We start from the raw sequence: 12,989 nt of genomic DNA, 5'->3' as shown, positions 1-12,989 counted from the left end.
ATAATCAGGGCCAGCCCAATACATTTTGGCATCTGAGGTGAACCACACAATGACATCCCTCTCCCCCCACTAGGGAAGAAGGGCTGAGTAAAGATCTACTGTATATCAGAACAAGGGGGTAATAAAGATCTACATTGGATCTACTGCCCCATAGATATGCAACCTGAGGTGGTAGACTCACCTTGCCTCATGGATGGGTTGGCCCTGATGATAATGAGGATAATGTCTAGGGACATCAATCATTTTCCGAAATGGAATGGGCTCCTGGAGTCAGCTGAGGACACATGTCATGCTTTACAGTCCTCTGTCTGAAGGGCTACCAAAGGACCATCCTATATTTGAAAGTGCTCTCTTTGGACAGCATGCTATGCCAAACCATGGCTTGGTTGGTGGTAGTGCAGCAGCAGGAGGGTGTTGGCATCATGAGATCTCTGGAGGAAGGGTGGGATTAAAATGCAAATAATAAAACCACATTGGCCAGGATGCCCATTGATACTACACAACTCTGTACTCTGCGTTAGGTTCTGCATTAGCAACAATCAGGGCTGTACACTCACAGCATGTGAGAGACTCAAAGCTGATCTAAACCTCACAGGTGAAAACACACACATTGTTGCTCATGTGGGAAAGGATGGGGGCGGGGAAACCACTTGTAACACCAATGACCATTATGGGCAATATTGTTGTGACATTCACACTGCAAACCTGATCGAAGGTCCGATTGCAGAACACGCTTCCAGTGTGGATGTGTTTTAGCTCATTCTGTGTGATGACAGATAACCGAAGCCCAGCGACATGATTATTGAGTTGGTGAGCTTGGAATATTGACTTGTGTGAGCATTGACTTGACGACTGTGGAATAGTTTATGGCTGTTAATATCCAACAGGCTCATGGGCGAAGAAGCAAGAAAGGGTTGTTCATCAGGGTCAGGATCTCACAGAGATACATGGACACCGTGGATTGTGGCAGGATGGGGCCCTGGGCTTCCTTTATTCTGCATTGAGAGAGATGGCAGAGACCTGAATGACTTCCCTCTGAGTTTCTGGCTGGGTGCATTGCCCAAGCAGAAGTTTATAATGGGGAGCAGGAAGGAGAGGTAGCAGATTGAGCTTGAGGGCCATATTCCCTTCTGGGCCACCTTCCAGGGGCCAGTGGTGGGCGGAGCTGGAGGCAAAAGTGGGTGGAGTAACAATGGGACATTTAACCTTTGTTCAGAAGGCTACTTTCTACACAGGTTTTCCCCACACCCCTTCCTATCCTCCGCTCTGGACCTGAGGTTTCTCAGCCCTGCCTGAAACTCTCCCATGGGCAGCAAACGGAAGCTCCTGGAAGCCCGGCTGGGCACGAATGCTCTCTTTGCCCCTCACCCCGCCAGCCCCCCACCTCCTGCAGCCAGACCTGCCTGTGAAAACTATCCAGACTTAAAGCCAATCAATTTCCAACGAGTAGCAGAGTTTGACGGGAAATTCATTCCAACTGGGGGCCTTGATTTATCTTTCAAATATACGGACAAGCGTGCGCATGATGGAGCCCATTAAAATGTTGGAAGATTGTTTTTATGATTGAAGTCTGTATTACACTCGCCATAAAGAAAGGCAGCGCGGAGTCATTAGCATTTCCATGATGTTATATTTCTGCCTGTCGCGGGCCGATAACTCATCTTTACGGCTTGTCCCACCGCTAGCTCTTTGCTACAATGAGTATAGAGTTAAGCAAAACTACAGCAGGGAAGGAGAATCCGGCGAGCCGCCTGCCCTTCACGCCGCGATCGCCTCCTCTGCTAGAGACATTTTTCAGCGCGCTGAAAGAGCACATATGCAGAGAGTCACTCTTCCCCCGCTGCTATTCTTCATCGGTCCCTCTCTCTGTCTCTCTCCTCTCTCTCTGTGCCCTCCTTTCTTCTGCTCACCCATCCGGCTAAATGAAACTTATCTTGCATTTCGCCACCTCCTCCTCCTCCTCCTCCTCCTCCCAGACTTCCTGGTTTGCTATCACCAAGTCAAAGAGACAGGGGGATTTTTTATATTATTATTAAGCAATGACCTTCTTTTCCCTTCCTCCCTCCCATTTTTAGCAGAAGACTGTGGCCTGGTCTGCCCTATGTTGGCTGCCCATCAGCTCTGGCCAGCAAGGGCAATGAGGAAGGGATAGAATCATAGAATCATAGAATCCTAGAGTTGGAAGAGACCACAAGGGCCATCGAGTCCAACCCCCTGCCAAGCAGGAAACACCATCAGAGCACTCCTGACATATGGTTGTCAAGCCTCTGCTTAAAGACCTCCAAAGAAGGAGACTCCACCACACTCCTTGGCAGCAAATTCCACTGTCGAACAGCTCTTACTGTCAGGAAGTTCTTCCTAATGTTTAGGTGGAATCTTCTTTCTTGTAGTTTGGAACCATTGCTCCGTGTCCGCTTCTCTGGAGCAGCAGAAAACAACCTTTCTCCTTCCTCTATGTGACATCCTTTTATATATTTGAACATGGCTATCATATCATGGATGATGGGAGTTGTAGCCCATCTTGTGGAGGGCCCAAGGTCCCCCAACCCTAGTATACACGTTATGATGCGACTATTTCTGTCCTTTGACTCCCCACCTACAAAATAATAGGCTTTATTTCCAATGTATAGTTACAATATCTAATTGAACCATTGAACTGTAGAGGTGAAAATGACCACAAGGGTCATCTAGTCCAACCCCCTCCAATGTGGAAATCTTTTGCCCAACATCAATCCTGAAATTAAGATGCTCTACCAACTTATGCTCTATCAACTGAGCCATGATCCAGGTTCCTTTCGTGACTCTGGGCACAGTGTTTAGGAATGGCTGATGGCTCGTGATACTCGCCATCACAAGCTTTTGTCTGCTGCTCTTGTTATATTTGGTTTTTAGTATATTGCAGATGATAATATTTAATTGTTGAGCAGTGCCTGGATGTGTTTTATGTGGCAGGTTGCATGTAAATATTGTTAAACAAATGAATAATGTACGGAGTGATTGTTTTTGTCTTTCCCCCCCCACCAAAAAACCCCCAGAGCTATGCAACATGCACTCGTTTTTGTTCTTTTTAGTGACCTAGAAACTCTTATAAACATGCTTTTGAAAATCCACTTTTAATTTCCAAAGCTAAGTTTCTGGTCCTCATGGCCCAGAGATACAGTTGATAATAAGATGGCTCCAAAATTTCATTTTTTAAAATTAACTGAAATAAGTGGGAGAAGTTATGTAACAAGGATGCATTCCTGCAGCCAATCCGAAGCCGTAGTAGCGTTGCAGAAGTCAGTCCCCTATTCCATTATTATTATTATTATTATTATTATTATTATTATTATTATTATTACCACCTGGTCATCTTATTGGGTTGCTGCATCCACTCTGGGCAACTTCCAACATATATAAAAACATAATAAAACCCCCTTGGCTCAGGGGTCACATAACTCCATGCCCTCCAACATTTCTCCGATGAAAATAGGGATGTCCTACCATCCCCTCCAACATGGGACACTTGGGGGGTCTGGAATGAGTGTACCTCTTTGCCTGGGCATGCGCTCTTCTTTGCAAAAGAAAACAGGATTGGCAGCAAGGTATGTTGGGCCCATGCAATGTTGCAAAAGCCATGGTGGTGTTGAAGTGCAGCAAAACACCCAGGAAGTTGCATGGGTGCAGCCCTGTTGTGCATTGCACCATGCAAAGCCTTGTGGGAATCAATGCAGATGGAGAGCAGATGCAACAGGGGCATTGAGGAAAATTTGTGAGCACAACCCCATCTCCATCAACTTGCCCAGTAATAATAATAATAATAATAATGGAAGCACACTGAACAAAGAGCCCAGATGCCAAATATTTGGCTGAGCTGATTGTCTGTTCCCATTGCAAAAACACATAGTAATAGTCTGACTATCTATAGGAAATATGTGTCAGGTGAGACACACACATTTTTGTACTTATCAGTGAGGGTGTGTGTAAGTAGTTCATGTTGCAGCGCAGGTGAGTACTGATGTCTAGGAATAAATCCTAAGAGAGTCAGAAAATTATGACAGTTACCACAAATGTCATTGCCAACTGAATGCCTTCAGGAAATATCAAACTTATCGCAGTCATTTTCATCATTTACTAAGAAAGGACATACTCCATATCAAGCCAGTGTAAAATATATCAACCTCATGACACAAAGTTTTGTGACATTTCCCACTGACCTCTGGAAAGTTACCTGTGAATGTTAATATTCACCAAGTTTGTGACATTACCTGGCACATGTTGCAGTGAATGTCCCAAATCTGGTGGATGTTGACAATCCTATATAAATGTTTTCGAATGTCTCCACTTGTCCAACATACAATGGCGAAAAATGATCATTCATAATAATAATAATAATAATAATAATAATAATAATAATAATAATTTATTTGTACCCCGCCTATCTGGCTGGGTTTCCCCAGCCACTCTGGGCGGCTTCCATAGAAACCAAAAATACACTAAAATATCACAGATTAAAAACTTCCCTGAACAGGGCTGCCTTAAGATGTCTTCTGAATGTCAGGTGGTTATTTATCGCTTTGACATCTGATGGGAGGGCGTTCCACAGGGAAGGTGCCACTACCGAGAAGGCCCTCTGCCTGGTTCCCTGTAGCTTTGCTTCTCTCAATGAGGGAACCGCCAGAAGACCCTCGGAGCTGGACCTCAGCGTCCGGGCAGAACAATGGGGGTGGAGAAGCTCCTTTAGGTACACTGGGCCGAGGCCGTTTAGGGCTTTAAAGGTCAACACCAGCACTTTGAATTGTGCTCGGAAACGTACTGGGAGCCAATGTAGGTCTTTCAAGACTGGTGTTATGTGGTCTCGGCGGCCGTCCCCAGTCACCAGTCTGGCTGCCGCATTCTGGATTAGTTGTAGTTTCCGAGTCACCTTCAAAGGTAGCCCCACGTAGAGCGCATTGCAGTAGTCCAAGTGGGAGATAACTAGAGCATGCACCACTCTGGCGAGACAGTCCGCAGGCAGATAGGGTCTCAGCCTGCGTACCAGGTAGAGCTGGCAAACAGCCGCCCTGGACACAGAATTAACCTGCACCTCCATGGACAGCTGTGAGTCCAAAATGACTCCCAGGCTGCACACCTGGTCCTTCAGGGGCACAGTTACCCCATTCAGGACCAGGGAGTCCTCCACACCCGCCCGCCCCCTGTCCCCCAAAAACAGTCCTTCTGTCTTGTCAGGATTCAACCTCAATCCATTAGCCGCCATCCATCCTCCAACCGCCTCCAGGCACTCACACAGGACCTTCACCGCCTTCACTGGTTCTGATTTGAAAGAGAGGTAGAGCTGGGTATCATCTGCATATTGATGGACACCCAGCCCAAACCCCCTGATGATCTCTCCCAGCGGTTGCATGTAAATGTTGAAAAGCATGGGGGAGAGGACGGAACCCTGAGGCACCCCACAAGTGAGCGGCCAGGGGTCTGAACACTCATCCCCCAACACCACTTTCTGAACATTCACCCTGAACATTCACTGATGCACCTCAGTTTTTTGACTTCTACAAAACTAATTTGTAGTACTTACTTCACATTCTATGCCCACACAAGGACTGTCTCCCAAGACTCAGTAAATTGAGGACGAATGTGAAATGGCCTCACCCCCAACATTGTTTCTCAAAATAAATTTCAACTTAACCTCTCTGATCCTTGCTTATTTCAGATTATTTTGCTGAACTCTGAGCACACACACTGCCTTCTCATACAAAATCAGGATCGTGGTGCAGCAATATAAAAGTATACCCCCTCCCTCTTAAAAGTAGTACAAAACAATCACTCAAATGACTCAAGAAAATTGTAAACAACTGCATAGGCACGAAAAAGTCTTCAAGAAGACAGCTGAAAGTCAAATGCGAGGATGCCTGAGGAGAGATTGTTCCACAAATGCCAGGCTTCTGGTTGAGCCCAACTAGGCCTCTGTAATATTAATATTATTTCTGATAACAAATGCCTAATCTCTGAGCCTCGCCCCCCCAACCCCACTCTGGTCTGGGGGCAACTTTAAACTTTTGCTTTTTAAACGACACATTTCTGAGGTGGATTTTGCTTCTTTGTTTCTTTTTCTGAAAGACATTCTCGTTCCATTTTATTTTTAAACATCTAAATGTAAAAATAAAATAAAAAATGTTTCCCTAGTACTTCAGGATTAAAAATAAGATGGTATGGAACACTCTTTTTTTAAAAACGAGACTGCTTCAACCACAGCTTTTTCTCTGGAGGAATACTTAATATTGCACCGCTCAAAGAAAGCAAGTGGCTGGAGGAACAATCCACCGATTTAGTAAAAGTGTGCGCTTTTTCTGTAGATAGCCAACCGTCTAGCAGTATGGTTGTGGCCCTCAGGGAGCAGCAAAAGAGGAAGCCATTTTTCAAAACGATGGCAGCCATTTTGTTTCCTCCAAAATTCCAAAACAAAATGGCGGCCACTCTTATTCTCTTTCCACCTCCACCCCTCAAATTTCACATCACGTCAGTATATAGGCGAAACTGTTGGAGAAAATAATAATTTCATGAAACTGTATTTGGATTATTCCATTTTCTTTTAAGCCTATGGGCCACCTTTCACGGTACAGAACTAGCCGCTTTTAGGTACTGTACGTGGTGAATGACCGTTCCAGAAAACCAAAAAGAATAAACTGTTAGAATCTATGGTGGCCACTGTATACCTGAAAAGAGAATCAGATGGGCATGGCTATTGTGATGAATCTTGAATTGTTTTGTAGATAGATGAAAGGGGATATTGGGAGATATTTAATGAATAGGAAAATTAGCCAACGTCTTAATAAAGAAAGATGCTGAAAAATGGTTATAATGGTAATTAATTACATGATATTATGATGAGGGCTGATCTGAAGAGCCAAATGATTTTGATTGGTTCAGAATGATGGCATTGGGTTACAACTATTAAGTTTGCTGTGATCCTTTGGTGAAATGAAATGACCTGTGTGATCCACAAGTGTGTAAAATTTTTTTCTTGCAGCCGCCTCCTTAATTTTAAGGCTGTCCCTATGCGCATTTGAGAATGACCTGTTTGCTGAGCTTTCATCCTCAGTTGTTTGCACAAAAGTTTTCAGGGTGGTTATATGACCTTGGTTGTTTGTTGAGCTTTCCTCCTGATTTGTTTGCAGGGAGGCTAGGCGACCTTGTGTCAGGCAAATGTTATCCAACACTTTCCAGTGCATTTTCTTGTCACTTTCCTGGTTTTTTTTTTACAAGGAAGTTGGTTTGCTGCTCTAGAGTGCCAGATTCACTTTAACTGTGTGCTCTGAATTTGTGGTACGTGGCTGGATCCCATCTGAAACTAGTGACAACCTGGAAGTGCCCTGTATCCTGATAGGTTCAGGAATGGCAATAAATTCTGAAAGCAGAGCAATAGCAACAGCAATATAGCTAAGAAATGAAACTGTATCAAACAGCAAAAATAACAAACAAAAATTCTAAAATATATTCAAAATTAGCCTGCCATTAAAATACATGTGTGCCATTTACGTGTCTTATCTGTGTCCCTATTTTCCAGGGACATCCCTGATTTAGAGACGGCATCCTGGTTTCTGATTTGATCCTGCAATGTCCCGCTTTTCCTTAGGCTGTCCCTATTTTCATTGGAGAAATGTTGGAGGGTATGGAGTTATCCACCCGCCGAGCCATTTGAAGGCAATCCTGAATAGGGAAGTTATTAAAAAAATAATAATGTTTTGTTACGTTTTTATATATGTTGGAAGCTGCCCAGAGTGGCTGGGGCAACCCAATAAGATGTGTGGGGTATAAATACAGTGCTACCTCAGGTTACATACGCTTCAGGTTACATACGCTTCAGGTTACAGACTCCGCTAACCCAGAAATAGTGCTTCAGGTTAAGAACTTTGCTTCAGGATGAGAGCAGAAATTGTGCTCCAGTGGCACGGCAGCAGCAGGAGGCCCCATTAGCTAAAGTGGTGCTTCAGGTTAAGAACAGTTTCAGGTTAAGAACGGACCTCCGGAACGAATTAAGTACTTAACCCGAGGTTCCACTGTAGTAAAATTTTCATTATGGAATGGGACACCCCTGTTTCCATTGGAGAAATGTTGGAGGGTATGCCATTGTGCACTTGTGTCAGACCCAGAGAAAGATAGGGAGCATGAGGGCTACATCAGCATGCTGCTGCATGCATCCATTCTGCTATCATATGTGCCTGGGCATGTATGGCTGTGCGCTCGATCACTCCATCACTGCCTCGTTCAGGCTTTGCCTTTGTAGGGCTTTAAACCTGCCAATGACATGCGGACGTGCTGTGAAATCTGAGTGGGCTTGGTCCGTTCCTTGCCGGTGGTGTGCGCAACCAGAATGCTAAACAGCCCTTGGGAGACAGGCCTCACTTAGTGTCCGCATTGGTTGCTTCTCTTAAGGGTGTGTGTGTGTGTGTGTGTGTGTGTGTGTGTGTGTGTGTGTAGAGCATGACAAGACCTTTCAGCAGTCAGCCCTAACTGGGATTTCTTCTTGACCGTGTGTGTGTGTGTGTGTGTGTGTGTGTGTGTGTGCTGCTTTCTCATAAATGCGATGCTCATTTCTCCTTCCCAGGCTGGGAGCAACAACCTGCTCGATTTATGGGCCCTGCACTATGCATTTGCCACCTTGCTTGGTACTGCTTTCCCTCCGAAGTGACAAGACGCAGGTTGTTTAGACAGACACACACAGATAAAAGAGCAATCTGCTGCTATCTCGTACTGGGGCAGGTGGGATCTGCTTTCTATCCATGGCAAAAGTCCTAATGTTCATGGAAGCCATAAACTGAGGAGAAAAGAGGGTAGGGTTTTGGGGTGTGTGTGTGTGTGTGTGTGAGAGAGAGAGAGAGAGAGAGAGCGCGCAGGCAGCGGAAGGCCTGAAGGTTTTATTATCTCTCCCCAGGGAAAGTTTAATGCAAGGTGCTAAAATAGATAAGTTGTTGTTTGCATGCATTTGTATTGGACATAAATTAGACATCCTGTTAGATAAACTGGCTGCAGCTGTGGGGAGAAGAAGGTCAGAGAGAGGAGTGTGGGGACAGGCATGGTTGGGCTGAACAATCAGCAACTCACTCTCAGCCTCTCTGAAGCCCAGGGAGCAACATTTATTGTGGAGGGAGAGGTCTGGGACACTGCCGGATGAGTCACTACTACGCTCCCCTCCCATACTTTTTACTGTGTGCTGATGATGAGTTGGGCTGATGATGGTACAGGGACAGTTTATACACTTTGTGCCTGCAGAAGTTTTGGGGCTGACATCCTGCTTTATCTCTGGTGAGCGCATGTCCCGTAGCTTCCTGCTGAAACCCTGTAACTTTTAAATGCCACACATATTCAGGTTTAATATTTGTCCCACTTTTGTTGCGCTACAGACGGCAAGATTGCTTTCACCCTCCAGATGGCAAGAATGCATTAGTGTTGGGGAAGCATTGGAAAACAACTAATAAAGTGACATGATGGGTGGATGGTCCAGTATAAATCCACTACTAAAGGTAAAACTAAAGGGACCCCTGACTGTTTGGTCCAGTGGCGAACGAATCTGGGGTTGCGGCTCTCATCTCGCTTTACTGGCAGAGGGAGCCGGCGTACAGCTTCCGGGTCATGTGGCCAGCATGACTAAGCCGCTTCTGGTGAACCAGAGCAGCGCACGGAAACACCGTTTACCTTCCCGCCAGAGTGGTACCTATTTATCTACTTGCACCTTGATATGCTTTCGAACTGCTAGGTTGGCAGGAGCTGGGACCGAGCAACGGGAGCTCACCCCGTCGTGGGGATTCGAACCGCGCCCTTCTGATCAGCAAGCCCTAGGCTCTGTGGTTTAACCCACAGCGCCACCCGCGTCCCATAAATCCACTACTAAGGCACTGTTATTGCTTCAATGACATACAGTCACACATTGGAAGTCGAACGGAATCCGTTCCGGATGTCCATTCGACTTCCAAAACATTTGGAAACCAAAGTGTGGCTTCTGATTGGCTGCAGGAAGGTCCTGCAGCCAATTGGAAGCCATGGAAGTGCCATCGGACATTTGGCTTCCAAAAATAGTTTGCAAATAGAAACAGTCACGTCTGGAGACTTCCGGGTTGGCGCCATCGCCGAATGGCGGACTCCCTCTGAGCTCCGGAGGGAGCCTGCTCGGCAGGGGCTGGGTTCTACCGCGTCGGCGTCGCGGGGACCCTCAAAAACCATGGGCGCTGAAACCCATGGGCATGGTGACTCGGCGGGCACCGTTTGCGCCCCCCCCGACCTGCGAAGGAGCCTTTTTAAAGGCTACGGAGCGGGTGCCGGGGGGGTGTGGTGCTATGAGTCCTCCGCTTCCCCTACCGAGTGAAGCTGCATGCCATTTGGCGGAGAGCGCTGACTTCTTCCATTGAAAATTCGGATTAAAAAGAACAACCCGTGAGTAATTGGAAACTGGACTTAAAAAGGGAAAAAAATTTAAATTCGGAGCGAGCGGGGGAGGTGCAAAAAGGAAGTCAGTCTCCCCCCTGTCGTACAGGATTTAAAGCAAAGGATTTAACAACTAAGATCGAGTGCTACCTTATTTTGATAAAGTCACTAATTTCACGATGGAAAATTATAAGACTGGGCTGGAGGAGAAAAGTAGAACGTGAGCTAAAATGCAACCCCCCCCCCGGGAATCGGGAGCGATCCACGAGAGCGCCGGGAGAGGAGAAACAGAGGCTTTGACAGCTGTCAAAGGAGCTGTCAAAGCTGAAGAATAAAAAGAGAACTTTGTTATGAGGACTTTGCCGGTTACATTTGTTACAAATTAGATATAAATTGTTTAAAACAAGGAATAACAAGTTACTTTGACTGTTGGGTGCGATCTGGAAGGAAACTGAGTTACTATAATCCCTCTTGAGGGGCTGTGGGACACTACAAGTATTGCTGGCATGGAATTTGAATTGGACTTTTTATCTCCTGGGAAACTGCAGAAATGGAACACTATTTTGTCTACAGAGATCTCTACACTAAAGGAGACAATAGATTTATCTATTGAAGAATGGAAGGGACTTGACGTAAAGTTTTGTTCCTGAATAACAAAGCCTCTGTAGGGGATTTAGAAGCTTTTGGAATTGGAACATTTTTGCAGGAGAGCAGGAAAAGAAACTAGAGGAAAGTGAGGAGAGAGAATAATAAGAACAACATGAACAACAAGAATTGGACAAAGCTGGAAGTGGGAACATTTGGGACATCCAGATTTGAAAGCTCTAAAGAAACAAAATTGGAGTTTTTACTCTTAAATACAGAGATCTGGATGGAAAAAATGGACCTTTTTGAGATAAAGCTTTTCCAAGATTGGACGCTTGAAACTAAAGATGATCAAAAAGACGGCAAAGACTATTAAAAAGACGGCAAAGTGGACTTGTGAAGGATTTCGGCCTAGATGTGGGATCTCCAGGATGACAACAGGCATTGATGGACATTGGGGAACGCAACCGGGAAAGGGGGGAGGGAAATTTGGAATCCAAAGGGTGTTAAATTATATTTTATTCTTTGTTTTATTTTCTTTTATTTTAATCTGTTCTGCATATTAAAGAGGGGAACTCGTGGAAGGGAGCGGGGTCGATTTTAGGGGATGGAAAAACAGTCTTAACATTGGGTTAACTATAATAAGTTTAAAATTTGGGGTAAGAACTTGCTAAATCTATTTGAAGGAATTGGAATACAAGAGGGGGTGGGGTGGGGAAGTCCTGGCAAGATGCTAATGAAAATAAGGTTATAAAATGGATGTTTTATTTCTTTTCTTTTTTCTGTTATATTTGAAAATGTTCAATAAATATTATTAAAAAAAGAAAGAAAAGAAACAGTCACGTCTGGGTTTGCGGCGTTCGGGAGCCAAAACCTTTGAGAATTAAGCGGTTCAAAACCCAGGTGCAACTGTATTACATAATACACCTGCAGAAAAAAATCCTACCCATCTGGAAAGGCCATAGGTTTTTTTGTCCTTTTGAACTGCTTTCCTGTTGTGGATGGCAGACATGCTGAGGCACATAGAATGTTTGTGTGTGCATGCACATGCTTACACGAAATTCACAATCTTTCACCTGGGTAAGAGCCTCTCAAATGACATCCCAATGCCTTTGTGACATCAGCAGCTTTTGAACCAATCACCATCCTCCTCTCAGACCAATCTGTATCCCTAGCAACCACCACATCTTTCCCACTAAGAAAAATGTTTAATAATCCTAGAAACACCCTCGTTCTCATCCTCCTAATGGGGAGCTGGGACTCTGCTCAGGCACCCATTACTCGAAATATCATCTCCATATAATCTGTTACTTCATAACTGATATCTGAGTGTGTGAAGTGTCGCCACTGAGGTGATAAAATGGTTTTGTTTGTGGGGCTTTACCTGTGATGGCTGCTCCAGAGCTTCTAAGAGGACCATAGCTTAGGGGCGCAGTCCAAGCTTTCCAGGCAGCAGTGGGTCCAGGCGCAGTCTCTGACATCTTCCTTGAGAACAGGAGCAGGCAAACCCTTTTTTACTCTGACGCTGTTTTCATTCATGGGACATTCATGCATGCACAGAGCAACATATATGATTTTGACCTTTGTACAATAGGGTACATTCCACCTATGCCAAAATCAAAGGTTTCTACACCCAGACCCCCACAGTGGCACTGGCAGGACACCTACTGCACATGCAGAAGAACCCAGGTTCACTCGCCAGCATCTCCAGGTACACCTGGGAAACAACCCTGTCTGAAACTATAGTATGTTTCCGAGCACAAATCAAAGTGTTGGTGCTGACCTTTAAAGCCCTAAACCGCCTCGGTCCAGTATACCTGAAGGAGCGTCTCCACCTCCATCATTTTGCCCGGACACTGAGGTCCAGCGCCGAGGGCCTTCTGGCGGTTCCCTCACTGTGAGAAGCGAAGTTACAGGGAACCAGGCAGAGGGCCTTCTTGGTAGTGGCGCCCACCCTGTGGAACACCCTCCCATCAGATATCAAAGAAATAAACAACGATTTGCCA

At 45.4% G+C, this 12,989-nt stretch overlaps 1 long non-coding RNA gene across 1 annotated transcript; it reads left to right on the top strand.

Annotated features, from left to right (window-relative positions):
* Nucleotides 1-5,595: 5,595 nt before the first annotated feature.
* Nucleotides 5,596-6,211, top strand: LOC309334637. The gene is made up of 2 exons (XR_014153216.1): nucleotides 5,596-5,924; nucleotides 6,063-6,211. It is a non-coding gene; the product is annotated as an uncharacterized lncRNA (long non-coding RNA).
* Nucleotides 6,212-12,989: the final 6,778 nt, after the last annotated feature.

This window comes from Podarcis erhardii (assembly GCF_964252035.2).
Source record: "Podarcis erhardii genome assembly, chromosome: 2".
In the NCBI taxonomy this organism is placed as follows: Eukaryota; Metazoa; Chordata; class Lepidosauria; order Squamata; family Lacertidae; genus Podarcis; species Podarcis erhardii.
The sequence above is the reverse complement of the archived record's forward strand: the minus strand, read 5'-3'. Positions and strand labels throughout refer to the sequence as shown.